Below are 7,740 nucleotides of genomic sequence, written 5' to 3' on the forward strand. Positions count from 1 at the left end.
TCTTTTGAGGAGTAGCTCAGAGAGCCTTTCCCATAAACAGGGCCTGTGTTTGTCCTGAATGACGGTTAGGAGCTTTGGCTTTCCAGGAGTGTGGCATTTAGCAGCTGTCTCTTGGTAAGGAAGGGCCTTCCTTACCAAACTCATGGTGCCCCTTTCCCCTCTCCACGCTTCTGCCAGGTCCAGGAGTCTTTACCACCCCCAGACTGGTCTGCCCTGTGTCCCTGAGTGCTGGAGAGCCCTTGGGACACTGAATCAGGTCTGCAACCTTTCTCTCCCACACCTCAATGGAAAATATATCAGGGAGATGGTGAGGGAAACTACGGGGCACACAGATATCCTGTAAGCTGTAAGAATCTTTTGGGGAAGATCAATGGAGGCATGTGGATGGGCCACGTCTGAGGGGGCATGTTGCCACATGCAGGCACAGGCCCTGAAAGAGCTGTGGGGAAGGCTGGCTACTGGATCCAGAGGTCAGCTACAACCAAGAGACTGCTGTGATGAAGAAGAAAGGCCTATCATAGCATGAGGGGCTTTATGGTGGCATGGAGTAGGGGCACACCAGTGAATTGAGAGGATGGCAAATACCAGAAGGGATCTGCAAAAGTTGGTAGGGAACGGTGTCATGTGGCAGGTGGGCAGTGCAGAGGTGTCCGGGAGACCCTGAGGCACTGCAGGACCATGTAGTAAGGTACCATGCATGGATGGGACACTACTGCTGGGGCAGCCCGTTTCCCTCAGCTCCAGCAAAGCAGTGCTGGTGTATCCAAACCAGCAACTCAAAGCCGACTGTTGCCGGGACACACCGTTCAGAGGTCTTGCTGAAATAAATGTAGTAGATGGGGCTCAACTTGTTTTGTACTGTGTTCAGGTTTTGGGTTTTCTTTTAGCTTTTTTTTATGTAGCTTTCATATTTTAAGAATGCTACAGATCTTTGTCTTGACTGAGACAAAAACTGCGTTGCAGACTTTGGGGGTGGGGTGGGGAGGACTTGCAGTTTTGGTAGCTTTTTGGCGAACAAATGAGGCTTTTGGCGTCCATTCCACGATGGACATTTAGGCAATCCCTGCCACTTCAGGGTTTGAAAAAGGCAGCCATGTATCCCCATGCCACCAGAGGTCCCCATGGCCTGAGACCCTTGTGCTGTCATGCTATGTGATCTTTAACTCAAGCTGCGGAAACAGAAAGGACTGAGGGGGAGCACAGGATAAAAGCCACCATCTTGCTTCCCTCCCTATTGTCCTAAGCTGTTTTGTGTCCTCTGTCATAGCGTTGGGTCTAAAACTCGATTTGTGTAATCCTTGTGAGTAGGGAACATTTTTTCATATGGCTCAGGAGACATCTTACATGACTTGGGGAGCGCTAAAGTAATAGTAAAAATATTAAATGCTGATGCATTTCCTCAGTGTGATCAGGATATGATATCTGCGACTTTCGTTGGGCAGTAGGACATTTGGGTGTGGTAGTGCTGCTATGACGACTGGTCTTTCTACAAGCTTGGTAAGCAACTGTACAAATCATTATTATTTTTGTGTCATCTTGAGAAACAGGACCCTCCTCCATGACTCTATACACTGGACAGGAGAGCAAGCAATGGAAATCCTCTGCCTGTGCCACAAATTTAATCAGTTTGGTCTGTAAATGGAGGAATGGTAGTCCTCCATTGTGGTAGTCAGGTCGGGCTGTGGGAGCTCCGCATAGTGGTGTTTGCTCTACGTCGGCTAACTCACAAGGCATTGCCTTGGATTCCCACCTCTAAGTCAGGGTAAAAGTAGTCTTCCTCACCTGTGTGTCCTTCTTGCCTTTCCAGATTATCTCCTTTTACTGTCTGTGCAGTCCTTATAGGCAAGCCATGCATGACTGGGAGCTTCAGCTTTTCGGCATTTATCAAGATACCATGTGAAGTGGCTATCTTGATATACTGGAGGGATGATGCACCCTGGCTGGCAGGGGGCTTCCCCCGGAGAGCGCTTTGGGAGCAATTCAGGGCACCTACGTCAGGCTCCTGCTCTGAGCCTGCCTCTGGGGAAACACCTCTGGGTTCATAGACTAGAAAGGAGAAACTGGCTGGTGAAGCGGGGAGCCTGAGGCTGCACAGCATGACTATCCCCATCTCCTTCTTCGGAACAGGATGAAGTGTGAAAAGCACATTCAGAATAAAAACAGCTGCTGCCTTTATCTTGCTGATTTTCCCAAGGGGAACTCCAAATCTTCTGACCTTGCTGGGGCAAGAGGCCTAGTTTGTGCTGGCATTTCTTTTCCTGACAACAATAATGTACAGATTGCAGAAATAACGAGGCAGGGCAGCGCTGCGGGGCGGGAAGGTGCACAAGTGGAGCGGGGCCAGGGGAGGAGCGGCTGCTGGGGCGAAGGGAGAGAGCAGCACCTGGTCGCGCTCGCTGCGGGTGGGTGCCCGGGCGAGCTGTGCGCTTGGCGTTAACATTGCTGGCGGTTCCCCGGGGCCCGGGCGCCGAGCTGCCCTGAGCTGCGGTTTCCTGGGGCGCGGTGCCGCCGCCGCCGCACTCGGGGGGCTGCTGGGGAGGCAGGGAAGGGGGAGCCCCGGGGTCGGCAGGCCGCGGGGGCTGGCCTGGGGCTGCCTCGCAGCAGGGCTGGCGAGAAAGGCTGCTTCCTCCGGCACTTCCCTGCTGTGACAGGGCTCAGCTCGTCGCCCTCCTAGGCGGAATGAAAGGAGGAACCACGGTTTCCTCAGCGATTCTGGCCTCCGTCAGCGTTTTCTCCGCCCGCGGCAGCACTGGGGAGCACCTCAGCTGCCCTGGCCCTTGGGCAAGGCCAGGGGGTGAGTGCGGGAAGCTGGCCTGGCCCTGAAGCCATGGAGTAGCCTCAGGTTGGTGCGATTTCACAGAGAAAACCACTGGAGCCTCCTCCACGGTTTCAGCAAAGCCACTGGGATTATTTTTGCATTAAATCCAGATGGGGCAAGGAAGTGTGAACGTCCCTGGGGAGAGAGAAAATTGCAAAAGTCAGACAATTTACAGAAACAGATGCGGGCTCGCACGCTATGCGTGTGGAAGTGTTTGTTGGCAGGAGGGGGCTGCCCCTCAGACCCCGGGGCTGCCGAGTGGGGCCTGCCCATCCTGCCCGCCCCTGCCTGGGCTCTCCTCTGCCTGCCCTGCAGCCTTGGCCACTGCCTCCCCGCCACAGGCAGCCTGCCTGCCTGGCCATTTTTGCCCTCTCCCTGCCAGCTCCGGGACCCACAGCCACTCCGCGCCCCTCGGGGCTGCAAAAATCTCCTAAGAGCCCCAGCAAAAAAACAACAGCGGGCAAACACGTAAGAAATCTTGTTCCCTGAATAGGGTGGATGGGTACTTTGGGAATTAGTGCCTGATTTTGGGGAAGAAGATTGAATTTGTTCTCAGTGGTGGGACTGCTTTTATGCTAGACTGTCTCAGAACAAGAGATGGGGGAGTTAAGTAACCCTCAGTGCAGTTTCTAAGCACGCTTCCCTTTCAAGAAAGAGGAAGTAGGTTTCATAGTGCCCTGGAGGAAAGCACTTCCCATACATTGTCCTGACCGCCCGTTCTGCACTGGCGTCACCGGAGGAATTGTGCTAGGAAGTTAGCACACCAGTTTCTGCTTATCAGATACCAAGAAAAAAAAAAGTGTAAACATTAGTTTTGTCACACAGCATACGTTGCTGACAACCCGATCTCAAGAGTAATATCCCAGAGAAATAGCTAATCAGTAACTCATATATTGGGGGAAAAGAGGTAAAAGTAGCAAAGAGTAGTTCTGTAGTTAAGACTGCAGAAGGCTGTGGTCTCAGAAAGTAGAGAAATCTCTGCCTGCCTTGGCTGCACAATCGTATGGGTTTAATTTACGGAATAGAGCTATATCAAATCTTGAAAAGAATCTGGATAAAAGTCGATGCCCACACTCAAATGTTAGCGCCAAACCCAAGTTTGATGATCATTTGCATAACTCGGGGTTCTCTGTTTTGGGCTCGAGAGGTCTGTGCTGCTCAGGTGTGCCTGGGCCTGAGTTGCTCAGTGCCTTGCGCCCATCTCAGCACTGTTTGCACTCAGATACTGAGTGGTCCAGGGCCAAATCCACTGGAGCAGGGGTGGCTAGAGGGCTGCTCTGTGGCCACCTGAAGCACAGGACAAGCCTGTCACTGAAGGCAGCTCCATTTCCACGTTACAGAGGGGACAGATCTGCTTTTGCAGGGCAGATGGAGGCAATCCTCAGCCAACTCTGCCTGCTAGGTGTGCTGGTGGTGCCCGTGCTGTGGCTGCCCCATGCTGCCCCTCTGCCTCCTGACAGCCCTCGCATGGCCCTGCCAGGTATGGGACGGCCATCAGAGGAGGTGGCCAGAGGTGGCACCTAGCTGGTGTGGAGCCCATGCCTGCAAGAGTGGGGATCTGCAGCAGTGGCCCTGGCTCCCTGCAGCAGCACAACGCCTCTCCCTCTGCGCCAGAGCTGTGTCGGCTCCTTTGGCATGTCTCAGGGAAGAGGCAATGCCCCAGGAAGGGGCTCAGGAGCTGAGTTGAGTTGAGGGTTGAACTTTGTAACTCGCTCTGTAACTCAGGAGGGAGGCAGGAGGGTCCTTGGGGAGGGGTGGCATTTCAGGCATGCTCCTGCATTTAGGCTTCTCTGTCAGGCAGGCTCCAGCCTGAGTACACTGGAGGGCTTTGACTCACCCTCTGAAGACCTCTAGTCCTCCCCACACGATGTGTCAGGAACCCGCCTCATGCTAGGTTTTGGATTCTGTTTTATCACCACATGATTCAGTTTGTGCCACTGGCAATACCAAAACTGAGGGGTGTCTAACCACCACGTTAGCTTGCTGAGGAACCAGAGCCTAAATTCATCAAGGCAAAGTAATTAATAGTGTGAGAGTTTTACCAAAATCCGTGTAGGAACTGCTTGTGAAACTGCATTTTCATTTCCCCTTTCAGATTTAGTTCTCTGACAATGAGTAATGCTGCAGAAGTTGTTGTGCCCGGTCTACTTTAGAGACTTTAGCAATGCTCTCCGCCATGCTGCGAGGAAACCTCCCTTTCTCTGACGTATCTATTCCTGGGAAGGGAGTGCTTTCACTCCCAGGTTGAAATGGGTCTGGGCAACCTACCTGTTTTTCCCTGTACTGCCCAGGAACCTGAGGGAAAGCAAATAGCCACATCCCGGTTTTCCCAATACACAGCTGGCATCTTGACAACATACATTTTTCCTGCCTCCCTTTGAAAATGTTAACAAAAAAAAAATTAGGCTCTTTTCTAACCAAATAAACACACTTCTCGTGTGTTGTTTATATCTCTGGTGCAGTGCCTAGACAGAAGCAACAATTAGCTTTATTTTGTACAATATAATGATCATCTAGGACAGGAGAAAGGCTTGTAGGGCTAAATACAATGGGTATCAAGAGTGCCATGGCTTACTTCCTGAGCATTGCACATACCATATTATTTGAGACAGACCAAAATCAGAGCTGAGCGAATCTGAGAACAAAAAGGAAATCAGGCAGGGGGACAGGAATAGCTTCCTTCCTTGATCTCAAACCCCTTCCTAACATCAGCAGTCTGCTGGTTTCTCCAAGTGAGACAGAAATCAGTGGATTAAGAGGCAAATGTGACCTTTCATTGTAAACTGGCCCATGTCTTTACATGACAAAACCCTGGATAATGTTATTTTACATAATTGGTCATAAACCCTTAGTTACTTGAGGTTCAAGACTTTATTTTTTGCTGTCAACTTTCTTTTCAATGCAGAAATAATTTGCAACCCCCCACTCCACCCCCATAAATATTTTCCACAACAAAGTGTTTGTTTCTGAAAGTCCCAGATAATGACTCATACTGAATTCAAAAAAAAGGAGAAGCAACGTATTTTTGAATGTATTAACAATATTCTCTCACAGCCAGATGTTCCCCTTCATTGCACAGCATGAAGAGGTGAAAAGGAGCAGAAAAACTGCAGTAAGAAAGAAAAAAAAAAAAAAAAGCAAGGATCAAGAGAAACATGTCAGGCTGCAATATTACACCTAATTTTGGAATTGCCTACGTGTTGTGCAGAGAGTGTGGAGCTGAGGGTCTCTTCGTGGAGTTCCAGGTCACTAGGAAGTGAAGTCATGGAGCAAGTGCATGAAGCATGTGCATCCCTAAGAAAGGTCTCCAATTTTTTTATTCAAAAAACCCCAGAAGAATGGAAGAAGCAAAAATAAATCTGACATTCAACTATTTTTAGGAAGTTGGGTCAAGATGCTCCAGAAAGCACAGTGGAAGGAAATGGGTGGAAATCAAGACATGTTAGAACACATTTCTTATTCTACAGTCTTGGTTTTTCACTGAGCTCATTCGATTCAGAAGTTGTTTATGAAGTATTTTACAGATGGATGCGCTCTTTATCCAAAATGCAAACTGCTTAGCCAGATGGCCTCACATCTGGATTCGTCTGCAGCACAAAACAGAAAAGAGTAGTTGCATTTTTAAGCAGCAGCTATCTGTAGCAAACCTCAAATGGGTGATGATCACTGAAGACATTTATATCAATATAATTTGCGAATGGTATTTATTTCTCTACTTCTGACAAGCCGCAGCATTCTGGTGGAAACATTTCAGAATGTTTGCGTGGCTGCTTTTCTTTATCACAATCGCAATGGAAACTTATTGCCTGATTGCATGCACTGGTATTGGGAAACCCAAACCTAGTTAAAAACAGAAGAATAGGTGTTTAATGTGAAAATTAAGTAACACAAGTTCTCACATAAACTGATAATGCGCTGAAGCCCGTTATCCAAAATCTTGTCCAAACTAAAAGGAAGATTGAAGCTTTTAGGAAGATAGTATTCCAAAAATGCCTTCTGTGAGCCTCCCTTCCTTACCTTCATCCCTGTTGATAATTAACTGAATTGATTTCATTTCTTAGGGAAAAGAAACAAATTGATTCCCCAGCCTAACTGTGCAGCACCGTTCTACAAGCTTCATATCAGCAGGTTTACAGCGTGTTTACACAGGTTATATTCTTTCAGCAGCTATTTATATTTTTGGCACAAACTACCTTCCATCTATATATAAATTATCTTTTTGTTTCCTTTTTGCTTTATCTGGTGATTTATTTTGTTGTTTTTTAATCATTCTTGGAAGTGGTATGACTTTATCTTGGAATGCATTGTGTTGTCATAATGTTAATGTGGACAAATCTGTTAGCTGTCTTCAGAGAGTTCCCATCCTGCAAGGAACACAAAATGCATGGCTTTAGATCTGGATCAGGCAGCCTGTTCCTACTGCTTCATAGCCGGAGATGGTCTGAAATGGCTTCACTGAGCCCAAAATATTTTCTGAAAAGGGCTTGGGTTCCATTTCTCTGCCTCCGGAGCCCGTTTCGAGGCTGCTCATGGCTCTGACTGAGCAGACAGCCCACGGCACCGGCCATCGGGGCCCCTCACGTTCAGCTCTGAGGCAGCTCTCCTGCTGGGCCAGGGCTCTTGGGCTGCTTCAGGAGTATGGGACAGGGATGCCCTCCCCGCAGTCTGATTGCCTGATCATACAAAGTGGACAACCTCTTGTGCTCACAGCTCCTGGAGTACAGACCATAGACCTGGCACCTGAAATCCTGAGACTATCATCAGAGCTTTGCTGTCAGTGTTGTGGTAGGAAAGCTGGAAGTGATGAGAGTCTGGCCAGCTCAAGTTGTCTATGCTGGGAAAGGTGGGAGTCTCCACGCCTGTGGTCCCTCCTCCTGCTCAGCCTCCTTGTGCTGCTCAATCCTAACCAATGCTACTGGGGA

This window comes from Calonectris borealis, chromosome 4, assembly GCF_964195595.1.
Source record: "Calonectris borealis chromosome 4, bCalBor7.hap1.2, whole genome shotgun sequence".
NCBI classification, from domain to species: Eukaryota; Metazoa; Chordata; class Aves; order Procellariiformes; family Procellariidae; genus Calonectris; species Calonectris borealis.